Genomic DNA, 24,275 nt, shown 5'->3' on the forward strand with positions numbered 1-24,275 from the left:
TTTTTTTTTCATTTGGCCAATTCTGCTTTTTAAGGAGTTCTTCAGTGAATTTTTGTGCTTCTTTTACTACCTGAACAATGTTTTAAGTGTTATTTTGTGTGTGTGTGTGTGTGTGTGTGTGTGTGTGTGTGTGTGTTTACCAAGCTTTTAATTTTCTTTTTAACAATTTAATAATTTATTTAATGGAGAAATTTACTGGGACCAAATGGATCCATAGTTGGACCCAGGGCTGAACAAGACTATCGTCTCAAAGAATCCAGCACTGAATGTCAGATACAAGATTCTTTTATAAGATAACAAGAACAATGACATAATGGGGGAGGTACCTGAATGGGGATACTAGGCACCTAGGATAACATAATGGGAGGTACTGGAGAGACTCCTGATATTCTAATGATGTCTAAAATGAATAAAGACCTTTATCCCATCAAACATTAAGAGGGAATAAGTATCAAGCTTTTAATTTTCTTGCAACATTCTTATTTCATCCCCAATTTTTCCTCTACCATATTGTTTTTTAATTTTTTTAAGATATTGATGTTTTGACACACCCAATTCACATTTTTTGAAACTTTTCTTGTAGCTATTTTCACAATGTGGTCTTCTTTTGAATTTGTGTCTTCTTCATTTCTGGAACCGTAGTAGATTTTATAATCAAGTTCTTGTTTGTTTATTCGTATACTCATTTTTCTCCAGACTATTTCTTGAATTTTAATGTTTTTTTTTTTTTCGTTAAAAGTGGGCTCTGATCACCTAATGAGAGGAGTAAGACACTGTCCCAAGCTTTTTATGCTACTGCTTTCAAAACTGGGTTCTGAGGTTCTGTAAGTTTTTAGTATTACCAAGTTCATGTAAACCAAGGAGAGGTGTGAACACTGCTCTCTTGGTCTGCTTTCTGAACTTAACTCAAGAAGACCCCTTGATACTTTGCAGATGCAAGCATTAACACTGTTCTCAGCCTTGGAAATGAGACCAAGGTCCTCACTGTAACTGACCACAAGGATTTAGCTTTACCTTGCCTTTGGGACCTGGAACTAAGTATGGGCAATAAAGTTGACAAACATTATCAGGCATTACACCCAATATCACCAAAGATCCCTTATAATCTCTTTCTGGCCAGTTATCTTTATCAGCTCTTGGATGAGAATTTTAAAGCTGCCGTTGTTGTTGCATCCATCTGTAAGATGTACCAATGATGTTGCTACAGAGTGTTCTAAGCTGGTCTATATCTTGGTATCACAGACCTCTCCTTCCAGCTTAAGTTGTCTTAGCCTAGAAAAATGTCTCCCCTTGATCTTTTAAATTTTTTTTTTCTTTGATACTCTAGAATTTGATTTAAGGCACTATTTTAAAGTTGTGTGGATGGAAATATTGGAAGAGTTAAACTGGGTTGTCTCTTCTATGCCAACTTCCTTTTTATTCCTACTGAAACTAAAGGGCTTTTTTTTTTTTTTGCTTCTGTATCCACAATCATTCCTTAGTATTTATTCAGTTGCATTTTCTGGAATTTAAAAAAATAGCTAAAAGAGAAAATTATAGGTTAATTCAAGTAGTTATACAGTTAACTCTCCTTATCCTGCCAACCAATTCAAAATCTAAATGCAAACTACTAGTTAAATAAGGAGATCAATAAAATTGCTACTATTTATAATGGTGCCTTTAAAAGGCAATCCAGTAGCAAGGGGAAACCAAAAAAAAAAAAAAAAAAAAAAAAAGATTTTAAAAAATATATTTTAGCCATAATAAGACACAAAGGTAGCAAACAGGGAAATCTAATTTCTCTGCAGGAGACTAAAGTCACCTTCTGTTGTGAGCTTTCTGAAAGGATGGATCATTTTATTTTAAACTGACCCTTTGCTCCATTAAATAAAAACTGTGTAGCCCACAGTAAAGTATAATTTAACCTGGGTTCTCATTAAACTGTCTCATAACATTTTAAATTGAAAAATCACTCTAGGAGAAATTTTAAAATATGCACTTAAAAGAAAGATAGTGAAAAGAAAATGAAAACAATAAGTCTGAGGAGTTCTAGGCCAAGACAGTGTGTGAGGAAGGAACTTTCAAAAGACCTTCAAAATTACCCTCCAAACAACAAGAAAAGCACCTCAGAATTGATCTACAAATAAGGAAATAACTTGCTCTGCCAGTAAGAAAGATTTGTCTCACTAGAGTAGGAGGGGAGCAAGAAAAGCAGCAGCTTTACATCAGGGTTCTGTTGCAAGATCTCAAGTTTGGGGAAATCTATCAGCAAGCCCCTATCCTCTTGCAAACCAGCATCTCCCTAGTTAAAGAAGCTGTCTCTGCAGCCCCATAATGTTCTACCACAGTGACAACACCCTTAGAGCAAGTCACCAGTCAGGCTTGCTGACCAGTACTGAAGGCCCTCCCTAGGGCTGGTCAATCAATAGGGAGACACCACACCTGGGCCTTCCAGCAAAGAGATCTTATTTCCATAGCAACCCAGAAGCAGGGCCACACCCATTTGGATAGATCAGCAACAAAATCATTCCCTCAGGGTATACAAGCAGAACAGTTTTGTTTCCATAGCAACCCACTAAATTCAGGTCAACTCTAGTCATCCTGATCTATATCTTGACACTGAACCCAGATACCTTTGGAGAAAAAAAATGGGACTGGTGACTTTGCACAGACCCTCCCTTACTTAAATCCAATTCACTTGAATGTTATGGCATTACCTCTCTGACAACATGGTCCTTATCAAGAAAAAAGGAAAAACAACAATAAATCACAGTAATGCAAAACAGGGCCTTACTCCTGAGGCAGATCAGCAATAAGAGCCCTCCTCCAGAGTAAGCCACCAAAAAACTCTGTTACAATAGCAACCTAGCAACAAGGCCCCCAAACCTGATGCAGGCCAGCAATTACACTTCACATACAGAGAAGATCAACTGGGAGTCTCCAGTACAAGCTAAAAAAGGAAGCCTACCTTCCAGAGAAAGAAAGTAGCTAAGCCCTCAAATCCAGTGAAAGTCATTAATAAGACCCAGAATCCCCAGAACAAGAAGCTTCAGACACTGTAAGACCAATGTCCAAGTCTCACATAAAGATGTATCGAGTTACCAAAAGTACCAAGTCATCCAAAAAAAAAAAAAAAAAAAGGCAGGAAAATTAGCAAAAAACAACAACAACAACAAAAAGTTACTTTGGTGATAGGGAGGATCAAGCCATAAACTTAAAAGAGGATAATACTGTCAAAATGGCTACATGTGAAGCTTACCAAAAAAAAAAATTAATAATGTAATTTGGCATCAGGCTCAAAAAGAATTCCTAGAATAGTGTAAAAGGATTTTTAAAAAGCAAATTAAGGAATAGAAGAAAAAGTGGGAAAATAAATAAGAACATTGCAAAAGAATCATGTAGAGTCAATAAATCCTTTAAAAATGGAATTAGCCAAATGAAAAAGGAAATATAAAAGCTCAGTGGGAAAAAAAAAATGATTTCTTAATAATGAGAATTGAACAAATGGAAACCAATAACTTTAAGAAAAGACATCAAGATATGATAAGACAAAATCAAAAAAGTCACAACATAGAAGAAAATGTGAACTATCTCACTGGAAAACAACTGACCTAATATATTTCAAGAAATTATCAAAGGAAACTGCTGTGATATATTAGAACTAGAGAACAAAATAGAAATAGAAAGAATTCACAAATCATACCTGAAAGAACCTATAAGGAAAAGTCAAACTCCAGAGCTCAAAGATTAAGGAGAAAAAATTATAAGCAGCCAAAAAGAAACAGTTGAAATATCATGGAGTTACAGTCAGTATTATACAAGATTTTGCAGCTTCCACATTATAGAACCTAAGACAATGGAGTATGTTATATTAGAATGCAAAGTAATTAGGATTACAACCAAGAATCACCTATCTATCAACATTGCAAATAATCTGTCAGGGGAAAAAATGGGTGTTTAATTAAATAGAGGGCATTTCTAATTAAAAGACCAAAGCTTTATAAAAAAAAAAAAATCTTAATTCCAAATACAAGATTCAAGATAAACTTACAAAGGTTAAAAAATAAAAATAAAAAACATAAAAAATTCAATGATTAAGTGACAGACTTTTATATGACAAGATGATATTTGTAATTTATCAATTTTATTACTACAAGAGTAATTAGGAGTTCGTTTAGACATAGGATATGGATAAAAAGTGACTTTGATAGAATGATACCCTGCCAAAAAAAAAATTTTAAATAATTAGTCAATGAGGAAACAAAACTATGAAACTTTGCAAATGATATGATGGTATAGTTAGAGAATCCTAGAGAATAAACTAAAAAATTACTTGAAAAATTAACCATTTTACAAAGTTGAAGGATATAAAACAAACCTACCTCAGCATTTTATATATTACTAACAAAACCCAGCAGCAAGAGATAGGAAAAAAAAATCCATTTAAAATAACTGTACACAATATAAAATATTTGAAAGTTTACTAACAAAGACAAGCATTACATAAGCACAATTATAAAACATTTCTCAACAAATAAAGTAAGATCTAATCAACTGGAAAAATATTGATCTAATCTACTGTTTGATAAGCATAAAGACTCCAGCTTCTAAGATTAAAAACTTACTATTTGACAAAAATGGCAGACACTAGGATAGACCAATATCTCACAACCTATACCAAGATAAGTATACATGATTTAGACATAAAAGATGATAAAAGAAGAAATTTAGGAGAACAAAGAATGGTTTATCTGTCAGATCTTTGGAATATGGAGGAATTTATGACCAAACAGGATGTAGAGGTTATTTTGAAATGTAAAATGCATAATTTTCATTACAATAAATTTAAAAGCTGTTGCATAAACAAAACCAATGCAACCAAGATTAGAAGGAAAACAGAAAGCTAGAAAATAGTTTTTACATCCAGTGTTTCTGATAAAGGCTTCATTTTTAAAATATTCAAGACAATCAAATTTATAAAAATGTAAGACATTTCCCAATGAATTAATAATCAAAGAATATGAACAGGTAGTTTTCAGATGAAGACAGTAAGCAATATGCATGTGTGTATACACATATACATACATAATCATGTAAAAATAATCTTAATCACTATGGATTAGAGATATGAAAATTAAAACAACTTTGAGGTGCCATTTCATACTTTCAGATTGACTAGGATGACAGAAAAAAGATAATGAAAAGTGTTAGAAGAAAAGTGGGAAAACTGGGACTCTAATGAAAAGTTAGTAGAGTTGTGAAGTGACTCAAGCATTCTGGAGAGAATATGTATAATGGGAGAAAATACAAATACCTACACTGAATTATTTTTTAAAGTATTCTTGATTAGAATATTATGCTGTGTTAATTGCCTTGACAAGTAATTGAATAAAACTTACAGCAAGCTAATAGATTTTTTAAGTTTGTCTCAGTGACAAGTGGCTATTTAAAATCATTTAATGAAGCACCTGGCAGAAGGCATTATATGGGGCATTTTTCCCAAGCTAAGAACTTAATCTCTTTTCACTAATTAAAACTCCTAGCAGATAATCAACTCAGATTTTTTTCCTCCAAAGTCTCCTTTCTTTGACCAGATGCTGAAGATGGTTCTAAGCACTGTTCATTCGACACACCATGGGTCAGTATACATAGAAATTTGGGACATGTTCCTAAGATCTGATGATTGGCCAGGGCATTCTTAATGAGGAAGCTGTACTTTAGTAGTCTTTGCATGCAGGAAAAGAATACTTTGCACTGAGAAGCCTTATAGCTAGTAGATCTCTGCGTTTCTACTTAATCATGTTCAACACCTAAAGGTTAAAGACAATTTACTCATACCAAACAAAGTGGTGGAAAGGAAAATTCTCCAACCAGAATTAAAAGATCTGATTTGGTAAACTCACTCTGACACCTCTAAATCCTATCTGGAAACAAAACGAAATGCAGAAAGATTCAAAATTTGGAGGCTATGTGATTGGAAGGATAGTTATGCAGTCAACACAGAATGTGAATTGCCCCAAATTCTTAATGCCTGGGTTAGCCCATCAAAATTAGGTGGCTATGCAAGTTTGCTATGTTTCACTTTTATATTTTTCTTTATTATCTATCCAAGTTAACCTAGATGATAATCCCTTATAATGTTGGTACTATAGCTTTATAATTTACTTTCTATACATCCTAGTATATCCTTTGAAAATCTTCAATGATTGAATTTTTGAGACACACATTAATAACTATGTCTAGAATCATAAAAGCATAGTAAGGCGTTTGCTACCAGTTCTACCCTAAAAAATCATTTAACCTGTTTGCTTGAGCTTCTTCAAATATAAAATGGGAGTAAAAGCACCTACCTCACAAAATTGTATCAGATGAGTGCATATTTGTAACAATAGATATTATATAAATGATTATTCCTCTTCTTTTCCTTTTTCTACTTTTGAGGATTAAGATATTGGGAGAAATCATCAATGTGTATGAGGACAAATGTTTCAAGCTTGGAAATTCTTTCTGCTGAGGCAGGCCACAACCTGACTATTCTTGAGTGGATATACCTAAAGTAAGGATTCTTAATCTATGGCCTACAGGAACCAAAGGGTATAGAGATTTTTTAGGTAGTCTATGATTTTTAAAAATACATTTTGATAATTATTTCAATATAATTGTTTTTCTTTGCAATTCTATGTATTTTATTGTATGCATTTAAAAGATTGTTTTGAATCCAAAAGCTTCACCAGATTGCCAAAGGAGTCCATAACACAAAAAAGTAAAGAATTCTTAACCCAGGAAGTTCTGGAATTTTAGAAAGTCTAAGTCACTGATCTGGGATCTCATCAACTACTATTTATCAGAGAAGACCCTGGTCTTCCTAACTTCAAGAGCTATGAGGAACATGGCTTATGAAATATATACATTGAAAAACTTTTCAGACTTTACCCAATATACAGAAGACTCAGTTGTCTATAAAACCTAGAATTTGGTGTTATTTTTATGTTTAATAAACAGTAACTTATGATGGGGGAATAATTGAGCTTAGGAAAAACAATAACAATATTTTTTGAAATTTGCATAAAATACACATATAGGTGATGTATACAACCCACTGAAGTGTGAACATGTAGGGGATGCTACCTGTGGAAATAAGTATTCCTGATTCTCAGTTCCTTGATTATAGATTCAGAGAGATATGTCCAATTAATTTGAATGGGAAAATCTAGGTTAATAGGAAAATTTAGATAACACATTTGGGTTATTTAGATCTCCAGTGGCTCATTCTAGTAAATATATGCTATTTACCCCATTCTTTTTAAGTCATTCATTGAAGGAAACAAGTTAAAACACTTTGTTAAAACAGTATTAGGTGTGAAGTTTATAATGTAAATTGACTAATATGTAGAAATATAAGCATATTTCATAAAATCTCACAAATATAAATATGTATTATATGTGATCTTTATATCATTCTATCTTATAATTTAATGCTATAATGAAGTTTTTTTATTGGAAAAAAAAACTTCTGAATGGGGAAAAAAGCAAAATATTTTGTTGGAACTGAAGAGCAATCTCTCCTCATCTTCCTTAGATGATCTTATCCTCAAGAGTCAGGAAAACTTGGATTCAAATCACCCATTCAGTAAACATTTATTAAATATCTAATGTGTCATTGTCATAAGTACTAAGTACACAAAGAAAAGCAAAAGAGAGTCTCTGATTTCAAAGAATTCACTCTAATAGGAAATGTAACATGTAAATAACTATGTACAAACAAGCTATAAACAAGGTAAAATGGAAACAATATATAAAGTGAAGGTTATAACAAGTACTATTTCTGATACATATCATTTACAAGCTATGGTTGTTGAACCATTTTCAGTCTTACCCAGATCTTCATAGTCCCTTCTTGGGGTTTCATGGCAAAGATACAGGAGTAGGCTTCCATTTCCTTCTTCTGCTGATTTTACAGATGAGGAAATTGAAACAAATAGGCTTGCCTAAGGTCACAGTGCCTTTAATATGTGTCTGAGGATGGCTTGAACTCATATCTTCCTGTCTTCAGACCCAGAACTCTATCCACTGCATCACCTAACAAAAACAAATCACGTGACCTTTCAGTGTTCCTAGTAAGTAACTCTCTTCAAATTTAAACTATGGATGAGCTGCATTATGTCAAGTCTTACTACCAAGAGAACTAAGAATCAGACCTTGCTATTTCTGTTTCACTTGCTATAAACTAAAGGATTTGAATGAAATGGAAAACCAGAATTTGGTTTCTTAATATAATTAGGTTATAAGAAAAAATAATTTAGGAGAGGCTCAATAGGACAAAAAAATTGTCATATTTTCTGTTTTTTGAATGGGAAAGTTATTAATAAACTTTCAATAATATTTACCTAGCAATTTAATGTTTGCAAAGTGTGTCATATAACCATCTAATCTGAGCCTTAATACAATCTATGAGGTAAGTACTAATAGTAATTTAAAACATTTTTTCATGTGACTATTGATAGCTTTGATTTATTTTTCTGAAAATTCCCTTTTTATACCTTATGATCATTTATCAATTGGAGAAACATCTCTTATTTTCAAAATTTGGCCCAGTTCCCTATATATTTGAGAAACAAGATATTTAGTAGAGAAACTCACTGTAAATAGCACCTCCACACCCACCTAATTTCCTGTTTTCTTCCTAATTTTGGCTGCATTGATTTTATTTGTACAAAACCTTTTGAATTTCATATAATCAAAATTATCCATTTTACTTCTAATGATCTCTTTTTTGTGTTGTCATAAACTTTTACCTTATCCATAGATCTGACAGGTAATTTTTTTCAATACTCCCATAACTTACTTATAATATCTAACTTTATCCATTTTGACATTATTTTGTCATATATTGTGAAATGTTGTTTTTTACCTCATTTCTGCCAAACCGCTTTCAAGTTCAAACCAGAAATTTTTGTCAAATGGCAACTTCTTTCCCTAAAAACTTAGATTTTGGGGTTTATTAAACAACAGATTACTATTGTCATTTCTTACTGTTATGACAAAACTTTCTTCTGAATCTGTTTCTTCACCTTCCTTGCCATTATAATTGCTTTATATAATAAAATTATTTTTTGTTTGCTCATTTTTCTAGCCTATTTCTTGATTTTGATCTTTACTTAACGTTGGACTTTTTTTTCAGTGTGGCAGTGGAGTAGGGTTGCTGTCCCAAGCTTCAGGCTTTTTTTGCACTGCTGTTTTCAGAGCTAGTTCTAAGGATTTGGAAGTATTCAATTCTTTCAAGGTGAAATGATATGATATCAATACCTTCAGAGTTCTGGGTAGCCCAGGGCATTGTCCAGAAGCAACTACACCTTAAAGGTAATCTTTTGCTAACAACATTTTTTTTTTTTATGTTAAACATGTACAATTCTTCTAAACATATTTCCACATTTATCATGCTGTCAAAGAAAACCAGATCAAGGTGTGGGGGGTGGAAATGAGAAAGAAATAAAATAAGCAAGCAAACAACAAAAAATGAAAATACTATGTTGTGATCCACCTCCAATTCCTCTAGTCCTCTCTCTGGGTGTAGATGGCTCTCTCTATCTTAAGACTTTTGGAATTTGCAAAGCATTTTTTTAACTGCTAACACAAAATAGTAAGGGAACAATTCAATGTTTTATGCCATCCCATAACGTATTGAAAACATGACAGGGAAAATTGCTATATGGAAAGGATACTTATATTTTATTTTTGTAAATCATTAGTTCCTATTATAGTCCCCAACATAGTAGGCATTTAATAAATAATTTTTGATTGATATAGCGAAAAACTATGAGATTGTCTAGAAAAGTAAGCCCTGTGATCCTGATGAACTCATTCAAGATTTCTTTTTTATACTTCTATATACTTTAATGGGTCTTGTATGATGTTTAACATGAAACTTTAAATAAAAATAACAATACTTTTCTTTTTTTCATTTATTTTTCTCAATATTTTTCTAATTACATGTAAAGATAGTTTTGAACATTCATTTTTGTAAGATTTTGAGTTCCATTTTTTTTCTCCCTTCCGCCTTCCCTCACCCCTCCCCAAGATAACAAGCAATCTGATATAGGTTATACATATACAATCATTTTAAAGATATTTCTACATTAATCATTTGTGAAAGGAAAAACCATGAGAAAGAAAAGACAAACAAAAAAAAGTGAAAATAGTATGTTTTGATCCACTTCAGTCGCCATAGATTTTTCTCTGGATGTAGATGGCCTTTTCTATCCCAATTCTATCAGAATTGTCTTGGATCACTGTATTGCTAAGACTTAAGTCTAGCATAGTTGATCATCACTAATCTTGCTATTACTGTCTATAGTGTTCTCTTGGTTTTGCTCACTTCATTCAGCATCAGCAAATGTAAGTTCTTCTAGGCTTTTCTGAAATCAATCGGCTCATCAATTCTTATAGAACAATAATATTCCATTACATTCATATACCACAACTTATTCAGCCATTCCCCAATTGATGGGCATCTACTCAATTTCCAAATTCTTATTACCACAAAATGAGTTGCTATAAATATTTTTGAATATGTGGATCCTTTTTCCTTTTTATGATGTCCCTGGGATATAGAACAAAGAGTGACACTGCTAGCTCAAAGGGTATATTCAGTTTTATAGCCCTGTGGACATAGTTCCAAATTGCTCTCCAAAATAGCTGGATATATTCACAATTCCACCAATAATGCATAGGGGTTCCAGTTTTCCCACATCCCCTCCAACATTTATCATTATCTTTTTTTGTCATCTTATCTACCCTGATAGATATGAAATGGTATCTCAGAGTTGTTTCAATGTGCATTTCTCTAATTATTAGTGATTTAGAGCATATTTTTCATGACTTTAATGTTTCCATCTGAAAATTTTTCATTTCCTTTGACCATTGTATCAGTTGGAGAATGCCTTTTTTTTATCTTTGCTTTAATTTAACAAAACAGAAAAGGAAAATAAAACAGAAAACAACAGAACAATGTCATGTGTCCAGCAGAACATCAGGGAAGATTCAAATTTATAACAATAAATTACTAGTTCAAGAAAGGATATATAATAGAAGAAATTATATTCATGAATTTCCATCTTTCCTTGTAGATTGTCCTTTGTTCTCTGCTGCATACTTTTTCTACTTTATTCTTTTTCCCTTTTCATCCCCTTAACCTCCCCCAAATAGCTATAGTTAAACACAGATATATTTATGTATACATATATATACACACACATGCACAGATACCATTCATACCCCCCACATAAATATACATATATATTAGATTTATACACACACACATTCACATTCACCCACAAACACTCACACACACATATATATATACATATATAGTTCAACAAGCATACATATCTATATATACCCAAATCCATATATTTACATACTCATTTACGTGTAAGCACACATCCAAAACAATATTAGTATGGCTGATATATAATGTACATTTCTCTTTTGATTTAATCTTTAAGTTTAACTTTATCTAAGATCAATGATTACTAGCTGTACTTTTTTTTCTAATAAATTCTACTCCTGATCCCTGTTGTTATATCCACATCTATATCTATACCTATCTTCTTTCCTATCCCTACTAACTCTTCTGCTTTAATTCTGCTTCTCAATTTGTTTTGCTATTGTTTAACTGCCTCCTAACTTCCCCCTCCACCCATCTCATATTTCTTTATAGATTTTGGAAGGTGCTATACCCTTTATGGTATAAATGTAGTTTGTCTATTTAACCCATTTCTAATATGAGAAGCTTTTCATAATTATAAGTCCTCCTTCTCCCTCTAATGCCTCTGTGTCTATTCTTCCCATGTACTTCATTTATATAATATAATTACAACTTTTATCTTTTCCTAGACAATTTTGTTTTTTATTTGTTTTTGCTGAGGCAATTGGGGTTAAGTGACTTGCCCAGGGTCACACAGCTAGGAAGTGTTATGTTTTTGAGGCAAGATTTGAACTCAGGTCCTCCTGATTTTGTGGCTGGTGTTCTATCCACTGTGCTACCTAGACATCCTGACAATTTTGTTTTTTAGAATGAGATCATACTCAACTTAGCCCCAATCTTTCTTTTGAGCTACCCAATTAATGATGTAAATCTTAAACATATGGTATACATTTCTATGTAAAGAATATAAATAATTGTCCATGATAAATTCCTTGAAATTATTCTTTTATTTTGGCTCTTATATGTTAAATTTTCTATTAAGTTTGTTTTTGGTTTCAAAGAAAGTCCTGAAAATCGGCAAATTCATTGAATGTCCATTTTTTTCATTCAATATTATGGATAATTTTGCTGGGTATATACTTTTTGGCCACAGATCTAATTCTTTTGATTGCTGATATATATGATTCCAGGACCTGTGATCTTATATTATGGCTGCTGCTAAATCTTGTACAATTCTATTTGTAGCTCCAGCATATTTAATTTTTTTTTCCTTTTTTCTTGAAAAGTTTTCTCTTTGAGCTGAGGGTTTCAAAATTTGGCAATAATATTCTTATGCGTTTTCCACAAAGGATCTCTGTGAAGTGGTGATTTGTAGAGGGCTAGAACTGAGCAAATGCATTTAGATAATGGAGCAAGTGAGGCTAATTGCCAATTGGACAATTCTCTATTAACATGTTTGAAGGATGACCCTCCCCAACTATTCTGTGCTGGCTGGATCGGTGGGTGTGGACAAAGAAGGGGAAGTGACATGAGTGGGTGGAATAGGAAGAGGAAATTGATTCATTCTCCTGGCAGTGGAGAGAGAGGAAGGAGGTATGGAGATTGCTAGATCTAATCCCTTGACCTCCACAGCAAAAGAGCAAGAATAAAGACTTTTAATTATCCTGACTCTGGCTGATTCTAAGAGAACCAGGGTCCCAACAGTGATTGGTAGATTTTTTCTATTTCTACTTTCCCCTCATGTTTGGACATTTTTTTTTTTTGGATTATTTTTTTCCTTATTGTGCGAAGATTCTTTTTTTTTTTTTTTTTTTTGGAGGGGGTCACAGCTTTCAGGTAGTTCAATTATTCTTATGTCTTCTTGTAATGTTCTGTTTCTCTAGATTGTAATCATTCTCCAGGAGGAGATCTCTTGGGGAGCTTCTGGGGGCAGCTTAGTTTCAGTTCAGTTCAATAATCCCAAATCCATCCAGGAGTTAAAATCCGGATCCTTTATTGTGTCCTTCAAAGTCTTAAATCTTTTCCTGGGGTCTGGCTAGCTTTAATAGCTCTTGTTAGAATGTCTCCAGCCAGCTTCAGTCTCTAGCTCCCTCTGAATCCAAAGACTCCAGCCAGCATAAAGGTAGATGGGAGAATGAATCAGACTCTGCCTCTAAGAGTGTGGGATTGTGGGTTTCCCAGAAGTCCAGCCTAGTTGTGAATCTCCGGGAAGTTCATGAGCAGGCTATTCCTTTAGACTTGCGAATCTCCTAGACTTGTGAATCTCCTAGACTTGAGAATCCACTAAATTCTGGCTCTCTGAATCTCCTTGAGCTTCCCTGAAATTCTTTCAGGAAGTCCTCTCCTTGCCCAATCCAAACTCTGACTCTCCCCATTGAATCCTGACTCCTTTTATCCTCCCAGAGAATGGGCTTGTGGGTACTCCCTAGGCTTGTGGGAGTTCCTTAAAAGTATGCTTACTTAGAGGTGTGAAAGGTGTGAACTCTGAACTAGAGAATTGTTAAGTACCAAGCTAAATTAGATAATTATATCCATTCCAGTGACTAAGCACCTTGTAAGAATCCTAACATCTTCTCTTCTTGATCTGTTCTCCAGATCTGTTGTTTTTCTTATGTTTCATACTCTGTGTTATTTTTCAATCTTTTTATTGTTTTATTTCTTTGTCTCTTGTACCTTAACTAGAATTCCCTTACCCAATTCTAATTTTCAAGAGTTATTTTTTTCTTTATGATTTTGTATCTCCTTTTCCAGTTGGTTAAGTTTTTTAAATAATGTTATTTTTCTTGAATGGATTTTTTTGTTGTTCTTTTTGTTTTTCTTCTGTGCTCTCATTTGATTTTTTCATTCTTTTTTTTTTTTTTTTTTTTTTTTTTTTTTTTTTTTTTAGTTCTTCTATAAATTCTCTCTAACCAGGGAGCCATTTAATGTTACTTTTGGGGGTAGAAAAAGCTTTTTTCAGTATACTCCTCTGAAGATGAACCCTTCTCTATACCAATAATAAGTTTGTATGGATGGGTTCTTACTTTGCCAGTTCATTTTTTTTTTTTTTAAATAAGTATTAGTGTAAGCACCTTTAATCTTGGAGTTGGAGAATGGTGTTTCTTGCTTCACTTCAATTCTTCCCTCTGATCTGGAACCCCAAACCAAAACTCTACCCTCCTGTAAATGTGGTCCCCATTGCTTCTGCCTTTACAGGGTATAATGGGCACTCTGAGAACCCATCTCTACAGCACAACTGGGCTTGGCATTCCTAAGCAGCAGAAGTTCTCTCCATCTTCCCAGACTCAGATATTCCAAGACAGTCTGTGAGATGAAATTTTCTGTGCTTCTTCCCAGCTAAGGCTCCAGCCAAGTCAACTAGCCCCTGGGCTCCCCACTTAATGTTTCTATGGAGTTAGCCTGGAAGTGTTTGTGTTTCACACTGATTAATGACAACCTGTGGTCTTTTTTTCTGATCTTTTTTGGTTGTACCAGCAGGATCTCATTTTGTCCCAAATTTTCTTGATTTCTCACCAGTCTGTGTTTGCCCTGAGGTGTAAATTTACTCAGTTTGTGGGGGAAATCTAGAGAGATTGAAATTTATTGACTTACTCTGTCATATTCCCAGAATTATTCTTGTATTCTTACAAATTTGATTCACTTCTATATATATTTTAGAAATGAGGCCTTTATCAGAAACACTAGATGTAAAAATTATTTCCTAACTCTCTTCTTTCCTTCTAATCTTGATTGCATTTGTTTTGTTTGTGCAAAACCTTTTTAATTTAGTGTAATCAGAATTATTCTTTTTGCATTTCATAATGTTCTAATAATTCTGATTTCCTTGATATTCTTGACCTTGTGTTCTTCCAGATTAATTTTTTTTCTAGATCTATCAATAATTTTTAACAGTTTGAATGGTATGACACTGAAAAAGTAGATTAATTTAGGTAAAATTGCCATTTTCATAATGTTAGCTTGGCCTACCCATGAGCAATTGATATTGTTTTGTTTAGATCTGATTTTGTGTTTTGTAATTGTGTTCATATGGTTCTAATTGGTCTTGGCAAATAGACTCCCAAATATTTTATGTTATCTTCATTTATTTTAAGTAGAATTTCTCTATCTCTTGCTATTGGTTTTATTGGTTACATATAAAAATGTTGATGATATATGTAGATTTGTTTGATATCTTGCAATTTTGCTGAAGTTAATCGTTTCTAATAGTTTTTAGTTGATTGTCTAGGATTCTCTAATCACCTGCAAAAAGTATTAGTTTTGCTTCCTCATTATCTACTCTTATTCCTTCTATTTCTTTTTCTTCTCTTATTGCTAAAGCTAAAATTTCTATTGCAATATTGAATAATAGTGGTAATAATGAATGAGCTTCCTTGTTTCACCCTCATCTTACTGGGAATGTTTCTAGCTTATTCCCATTACATATAATGCTTGCTGGTGGCTTTAGATAGATGCTACTCATCATTTTAAGGAAAACTCCATTTATTCCTAGACTCTCTAGTGTTTTTAATATGAATGGGTGCTGTATTTTACCAAAGGCTTTTTCTACATCTACTGAAATAATATAATTGCTGTTAGTTTGGTTGTTTTTATGATCAATTATGCTAATAGTTTTTCTGATATTGAACCAGGCCTGCATTCATAATATAAATCCTACTTGGTCATAGTGTATTATCCTGGTGATTAATTGCTTTAATTTCTTTGCTAATGTTTTAATTAAAATTTTTACATCAAAATTCATTAAGAAATTTGTCTATAATTTTCTTTCTCTGTCTTGGCTCATCCTGGTTTAGGTATCAGAACCATATTTGTATCATAAAAGGAATTTATTAGGAGAACTTCAATATTTTTCCAAATAGTTTGTATCATATTGGAACTAATTGTTCTATAAATGTGATATAGAATTCACTTGTAAATCCATCTGGCCCTGAAGATTTTTTGTTAGGGAGTTCATTAATGTCTTGGTCAGGTTCTTTTTCTAAAAGGAGATTATTCAAGTATTATTTCCTCTTCTATTATTCTGGGCAATTTATATTTTTTATAAATATTCATCCATTTCAATTAGATCATCATATTTATTGACATGCAGTTGAGCAAGATAGGTGTAATAATTTAGATCTGACTTTTATTTGTGTGAAAAGTGTTTTGTAATTGTGTTCTTATAGTTCCTGGTTTGTCTTGGCAGATAGACTCACCTTTTTCATTTTTGATCCTGGTATTTTAGTTTTCTTCTTTTTTCTAATAAAAAAATAGCCAAAGGTTCATCTATTTTGTTGTTGCTTTTTTATAAAACCAACTCAGTTTTATTTATTAGTTCAATAGTTTTCTTACTTTCAGTTTTATTAATCTCTCCTTTGATTTTCAGAATTGTAAATTTGGTATTTAATTGGGAGGGTGTTAACTTTTTCTTTCTGTAGTTTTTATAGTTGTTGCATAACCAATTCATTGATCTCTTCTCTCTTTATTTCATTCACATAAGTACCTAAAGATATAAAATGTCCTCTAAGAACTGCTTTGGCTGCATCCTCAAAGTTTGGTATTTTGCCACATTATTTTCATTCTTTTAAAGGAAATTATTGATTGTTTCTATGATGTGTTGTTTGACCCACCCCATTTTGCAGGATTAAAGAATTTAGTTTCCAATTAATTTTTAGTCCGTTTTTCCACAGCCCTTTATTATTCATAATTTTATTGCATCATGATCTGAAAAGAACACATTTAATATTTCTACCATTCTGTACTTGATTTTAAGATCTTTATGCCCTAATATGTTGTCAATTTTTGTTCACTCAAGATTTTTGAACTTCAATTTGCTTCTCAATATGAGGGGATCTATAAGACAACCTATCTAGATTTCTAATCCAGTATTTTCCAAACTCTGTTTTCCACAATGCAGACAGGAATTCTGTTAAGAAATGCCAGTGCTTAATATTTTACTTTAAAAGACTAATATATACAATATTTTTGTACAAAGATAAATTTAATTCTGTTTTAAGATTCCTCCACTAACTTTTATTATAAGGGTACTGTATGTTCTCAGTCTCCCTACATCAATATTTATAGGTTCCAGCAACATAATGCAAGACTGGGTCATGGGCAAACTATGTCGAGAGATGTCATTCTGAATAATTCTATACACTCAAAATAGTATTATAAAAGAATCCAAAGACACAGAAAACTAGATGCTCAAGTTATCATTAGAGAAAGGACATGAGCCCATATAAACATGTTAAATATAACAATCTATATAACTACATATTCTTTAATTGTTGGGGTTTACTGACCCAACAGAATAGTTATAAATCAGTTTTCCTTGCTACTTTTTATCATTACAATATATACATTATTCTATATTCTTGAGTGAAGTGGAGAAAAACAAAGAACCAACAAGCAAACAAAAACTTTAAATGCTTACCAGTGCTAAGCATTGTGATAAGTACTGGGTATAAAAATAAAAAATTAGATAGTCCCTGTCCTCTAGTAGCTTATATTTTAATGTGAAGAGGGCTACAACACTTACAGGTGAGTGATGATAAAGAAAGTGTTTTGTTTTGAAAAGTTAGCGGGATAATATAGGAATTAGAGAATTTGTGATAGACAAGGTAAACAAAAGATATCTCTTGATTTCAGTTGTAGGAAAAATTATTGTCTGACTCTAAGAAACAGAATTATACTTCACACCTTCCCTCTGAATAGTGGAATGCCAAGAACCTAGCCATAAAGAGAAGTGAATTCCTATATCTTTAACTATCCTAAGATTCTTCTAGGCCCCATACTTAAGAGTTATCTAAAAAAGAGGCTACTTAAATTAGGCTTTCTTAAACCCCTATATAAATTATTAATGATGGTGGGAAATCCCTATAAAATGGCTATTTTTCAAGGTCTTTACCAAAGCTTCTCCTTGCTGCTGAACATAAGAGGTCCTCATTCATAAATATTTTTGCTTCTATATAGTGATTCTCATTTTCCTGGTGCTACCAGAATTCATTCCAGGCCTTCTGTAGGATACAGATAGTAAGTGGAACAATAGGGTGGTTCATTGACACACTGTTGCCAGAAACAAAGAACATTATTTCAGTTCTAAGAGCAAGATATAGAAAAGGGAGTAAAGGGCATGTGAGGGGCTAAATGGAAAATAGCCAGGGTGCAGAAATATGATCCTAGGGAGATCAAAGCTAATGTTTCCTAGGTATGGTCTCTTTGGTTCATTTTTGGAAGGTAAACTAGCTGCACCAAGATGGAAAATGGCTGGAGGAAAGATGAGTATTCTTGGTCCTAGAGAGTTCAAAGCTGAATAGGTTAGTTTCTCTTTACCCTCTCCTCAGATTTTCATTCATATCTCAATCTTAATTCTCTCCCAACTCTAATTTCAAATAAACAGCAAGCAAGTTTATTTTTTCCCAATTGTATCATTAACTAGCTTTTTTTCCCTCATCATTCCACAGGGAAAAAAAAATCCTAAAATAAGTCCTGAACCTGATCATCCATAATAATTCATCTGCTCCTTTACAGCCTTGGCATTCTCTGTTCCTGCCTTATTGTTATATTGAAAATTCCAGGAAATCTGAAAGATGATTTTGGTGAGATTAAGGCTTTCACAAGATAAATATGAGCCATGTATCACTTTCTTGAAATGTGACCACCTTACTCCTAAGTTCCTCCTCTGTAATACAAGTGAGAGAAATAACCATGACTCCTTTCTTTCTTCAACCATTAGAAATCATAGAGCTCTTAAATCTTGAAGATAATAAGACACTTTAGGAGTTAATGACTAGTTAGGGATTGAGGCTTAATTATTTTAAATGTACTGCCGCTGTAGTTATAAAACTAGCTATAAAATTGGGAATACCGTAGATAGTGAATGCTACCTATACCTTGGATAGTATAGCTGACAAACTAATGTCAAGCTCTGATTTCTATATCTTGATCTGGTTATGTCTTACTTTCCAAGGTCCCTTGGAATCAGCTTTAAGATTTGATGGTGTCTGGCACATAGTACTTAATAAATGCATGTCTAATAACTAGAATTGAAGCAATACCATATGATCAAAGAATGTTACAGAGAAAGAACTGAGTAATCATCTATTTCAACCCCATAATTTTATGAACAACAAAACTGGAGTGCAGAGAAGTCAATAACTCACCCAAGCAAAATGATACAACTAGTAAGTGGTAGAGTTCAACCCAAATTTTCTGACTCTCAAATCAAGTGTTTTCCATTATACTATGATAGTTTCTCAAACCATCACCATCAGCATGAAGTTTCCATGTCTTTTGTTTATATATACACATTTTATGTTGCATAAATTAAATGTCTTTTAACTTTGCAAAAATATAGTTGGAGAAAAACCCAGTTATATTTGAATTTGTAAGAGAAGAACCAAGCATAGAAGGAAAAGCTTTTGAATTGTCCCTTCATGAAGCTGTTGTATTTAAAGATAGAGAATGCTATTTTAGATTTAACATACCATCCTTAATCCCTTAAAAAGTTTTGTGTTTGTTTTTTTTTAAGATAGAGGCCAATATAATATGAAACAGGCTAAATAATAATGCATGTACAAATACCTAATTTGGTACTAACTTAATATTCTCCATTCTACCAAGGTTTTCATAAATAAAAAAAATCTGAGCACTAAAGAAAGTACAAGTAATTTCTCATTTATTCTTTGCTTCTTCAAGTACATAAAGCACAAATCCAAGCAGCATGCATTGTCTGGGTTCAGAATTATTCTTTGGGGCACAGTAATTTTCCTACACATTTTATTTAAATTCTGCACTCTGGAATTGGCCTTATTAGTATTTATGAGATTTAATACTTCTAGAAATTCTGTTTCACAAACTGTCTTTCAGAACATCAAATCCTAGGATTCAAAGAGTAGATAATAAATAAGTTACTTTGTCCTATTTCAGTGATACTTAAGAAAGAGAGAGTTGAACACTGCAATTCATTACTGGATGGCTGTCTAGCTCCCTGAATGTCACCTCTAATCAGCTTGCCAGCAGGAGAGTGACAAATCTGTTGGATAAACAGAAACAGTGATATTCAAAGTCTTATTAAACCTTCTGTTTTAACCAGTATAAGATTGATGGAGAACATGAGAAAACATAATTTGTATAATCGTGACAGTGGACTTTCTGTATTTTCCCCTCTAAATTTATTCGTCTGTTTAGATAATATAAGAGGCAAGATGTACCTATAGTGAATTATTAGAAGCAACAGCTGTTAGCTGCCTCACAGGTGCTATTTATTATTCCTTTTTACAGAGGAGAAAACTAAGGAAGATAGTGGTTAAATGCCTTGCCTAGGGTCATCCAGCTAGTTAGTATCTGAAGCTGAAACTGGATGTAAGACTTCCTGACTAAAACCTGAAAGGTCCACCTAGTGAACAACTTAAGCTAACTAAGAGATAGTGTTGGCTTTGGAATCAGAAGATCTGGGTTCACATTTCTTCTCCATATGTCAAGTCTCTGATGTGCTTTGCTGACAAAGTGTTGTTCCTGATACTTATGTCTGGCCATGTCACATATGTCCCCTTTAAATTTTAATGGCTCTCTTCCCCCTGAATTCAGGAGGACCTGAATTACTCAGACACTTCATACCTCCTAGCTGTGTGACCTAGGGCAAGTCACTTAACCCCAATTGCCTTAACAAAAATAATAATAATAATAATAATAATAATAATAATAATAATAATAATAATAATAATAAACTTTCTTTTCATTGAGAATAGAAGAATCAGAGGAACACAGTGATTATTTGAAGGATAAGCATAGCTACTGAATCGTTTGATGGCATAATAGGTAAAAGCAAAAGATTTTCTTAGAGAAATGAGTTACTTATCAATTTATCTTATTTTCTAAATAAAATAGTATTTTACAAGTTCATAATTATAAAATAATTATGCTTTGTCAATAGCTAATGATGTTGGACAAGGAATTTCACCTCTCTGGCTTTGTCTCCTAATTTGTAAAGGAAAAAAGGTTATACTAATAGGTCTTTAAGGCCTCTTTTAACCCTCTGAGTCAATTATAGATCTTTTTTTAAATGTAGCTTCCATGCAAGTGCATTTTCAGAAACAGCTCTTAGACCAGCAACAAACAACCAAATCAAGCTCATCTCTAATATAATGGGAATATCTTTAATCTCTGCTGCTGAGCACATACACAGTATAAAAATAATCTCATGCCTTTCATATTCTTTATTACTATAAATGAGGAATAAAGAATATGAAAGGCATGAGATTATTTTTAATATGAGAGGAAGGGAAGCAAATATTTTATATGACAGTTGAATTCAGCAAATATAGAATGTCCCAAAAGTTTTAGGTTATAAGCTATGATAAAAATTTAAGATTTTTGGCATACTGTATATTGTTTATTAATCAAATGCTATGTATAAGGCACCATCAATTTTTAAAAAGTGACTATATTCTGTAAAAGAGTTGTAATCTAATAGTAGGAAGAGTCAGTATATCAGAACTATGATTTCATTGAAAGGGGAAAAAGTATAAAACAGAGGCCCAGGAAAAAAATGCAATTAAAAACTTGAAAAAGCGGGAAAATGTTTTAAAGGAAGTAGCTTCTGGGTTGGGTTCTGAAGGGAGAGAGAGATTCAGAGGGAACAGAATTCTAGGAATAGGGGATAGACCAAAAAAATGAGAATCAGAGGATAGGGCCATTCATTTTGGCTGTAACAGAGTACATGAAAGTGAGTAATATAAAACTGATATGATACAATAGAGTTAGGATCAGAAACGGGAGCTTATCCTTTTTGGGGGGGGAGGTGTCGAGGGTAAGTCAGTGATCAGATATGTTTTAGTAACGTTTTTCCTCACAGCACTATGAAAGATGTATAAAAGGACAGGATAGAGAAACAGAGACTAGTTAAGAAGTTATAGTTTAGAGAGAAGAAATGATGGCCTGAACAACTTGGTTGCCATGGGAAATAGGAGGTAATGAATGTGAAAACTATTGCAGAGGGAGAATCAAAAGAACTTTACAACTATCTCTATATCTGTTTCAAGTGGTATTAAAAACATCATAGACTATGAAAGCCTTAGTCTACTGACCATTTTTTTGTTTTATTTTAGAGGAGTACATACTGAAAATTGGTAAATAACATTTGGTTAAATGACATCATTCTGGAGATGAAAAAAATAAGATCCAAAAAGTAAAATTCTTGTCCAAGGGAACACAAAAAAGGAAGTGGCAGGTTCAAAGGTTTGAGCCAGGATCTTTTAACTTTTAATATGGTGTGCTCTTTTCTTAGTATCTAAACTGCTGTTATGCTATTCTTTAATTTAATTTAATTGTCAACATTTGAAAGTTAGCCTGACAGCAGAAGGGAAGCAAATAGTTTTAAGATTCAGAACATTTTGACATAGTTTTGCCAAATCCTGGTCATAAGATTCTAGGCAAATGATTTAACTTATTTGAGCTTAAATTTCCTAATTAGTAAAGTGAAAGTAATGATGTTTATCTTACATGGTGAGTGTGAAGATCAAATAAATTATATGAAAACACTTGGAAAACTGTTAAATCAAATATCAATTTGTTTATAAGCATTTAAGTATTACATACCCACTTAGTTGGGTTTTTTTTTTTCCAACTAGATTTGTAATTTCATCAGAGTTCCAAGTAAATATTTCTTTTACCAATACAGGCTGGTACCTTCTCAGCATCTCAAGAGTCTTAAAGGGGTGCCAAAGCACTGAGAGATTAATGGATTTGCCCAGGATTGTAAAGGTAATATGGGTCAGAAGTGAGATATGAACCTAAGTATTCTTGACTCAGAGACTAGCTTTCTTTCAATTTTTCTCATAAATGTTGCTTCTCATAAATGAAAACTGTTAAGAATAATAACAATAATGAATAATTTAATTAAATTCAATAAACATTTATTAGGTGTCTATTGTGTGTCAAGCACTGTATTAAGTACTGGGGATACAAAAAAGAGGCAAAAGATAGTCCCTGCTATCTCAAGGAACTTACAATTTAGTGGGGGAGATAATATGCAAAAAGATACATATACAAAGCAAGCTATATATAGAATAAGTAGAATTAGTAAAAGAGGGAAAGTACTGGAATTATGAGAAGTTAAGGAAGGCTTCCTGTAGGAAGTGAGGTTTTAGTTGGAACTCACAGGAAACCAGGAAGTCAGTGATTGGACTGGAGAAGAGAGAATATTGCAAACTTGGAAGACAGCCAGAGAAAAAGCCTGGAGCTAAGATAGAGTGACTTGTTTGTGAAACAACCTAGAAAGAAATAATTATTAATAATCAATTATTTGAATTATTGATTACAGAAATGCAAATTAAGACAACTGTGAGGTACTACTTCACACCTCTCAGATTAGTTAAAAATGACAGGAAAAGATAATGATAAATGTTGGAGGGGATGCAGGAAACTGGGATACCAATGCATTGTTTGTGAAGTAGTGAACTGATCCAAACATTCTGGAGAGTAATTTGGAATTATGCCCAAAGGACATATCTTTTGATACAGTGGTGTCTCTACTGGTCTGTATCCCAAAGAGATAATAAAAAAGGGAAAAGAACCCACATGTACAAAAATGTTTGCAGCAGACCTTTTGTAGTGGCAAAGAACTGGAAAAAGAGTGGAGAATGGCTGAATAAGTTATGATATATGAATGTAATGGAATATTATTGCTCCATAAGAAATGATCAGCAGACTGATTTCAGAAAGGCCTGCAGAGACTTATATGAACTGATGTTAAGTGAGTAGAACCAAGAGAACAATGTACACAACAAAAACAAGATTATGTGAAGATCAACATTGATGGACATGACTCTTTTCAAAAATGATGTGACTCTGAGTAATTCCAATAGTCTTGTTATGGAGAGAGTCATCCACATTCAGAGACAGAACTATGGAAACTGAATGTGTATCACAACAAAGTATTTTCACCTTTTAGGTTGTTGTTGTTTGCTTGCTTTTTTTCTTCCTCATTATTTTTGCCTTTTGATCTGACTATTCTTGTGTAACATGATAAATGTGGAAATATGTTTAGAAGAACTGCACATGTTTAACCTATATTGAATTACTTTCTATCTAGAGGAGGGAGGAGGTGGAG

This window comes from Sminthopsis crassicaudata, chromosome 3 (genome assembly GCF_048593235.1).
Source record: "Sminthopsis crassicaudata isolate SCR6 chromosome 3, ASM4859323v1, whole genome shotgun sequence".
NCBI classification, from domain to species: Eukaryota; Metazoa; Chordata; class Mammalia; order Dasyuromorphia; family Dasyuridae; genus Sminthopsis; species Sminthopsis crassicaudata.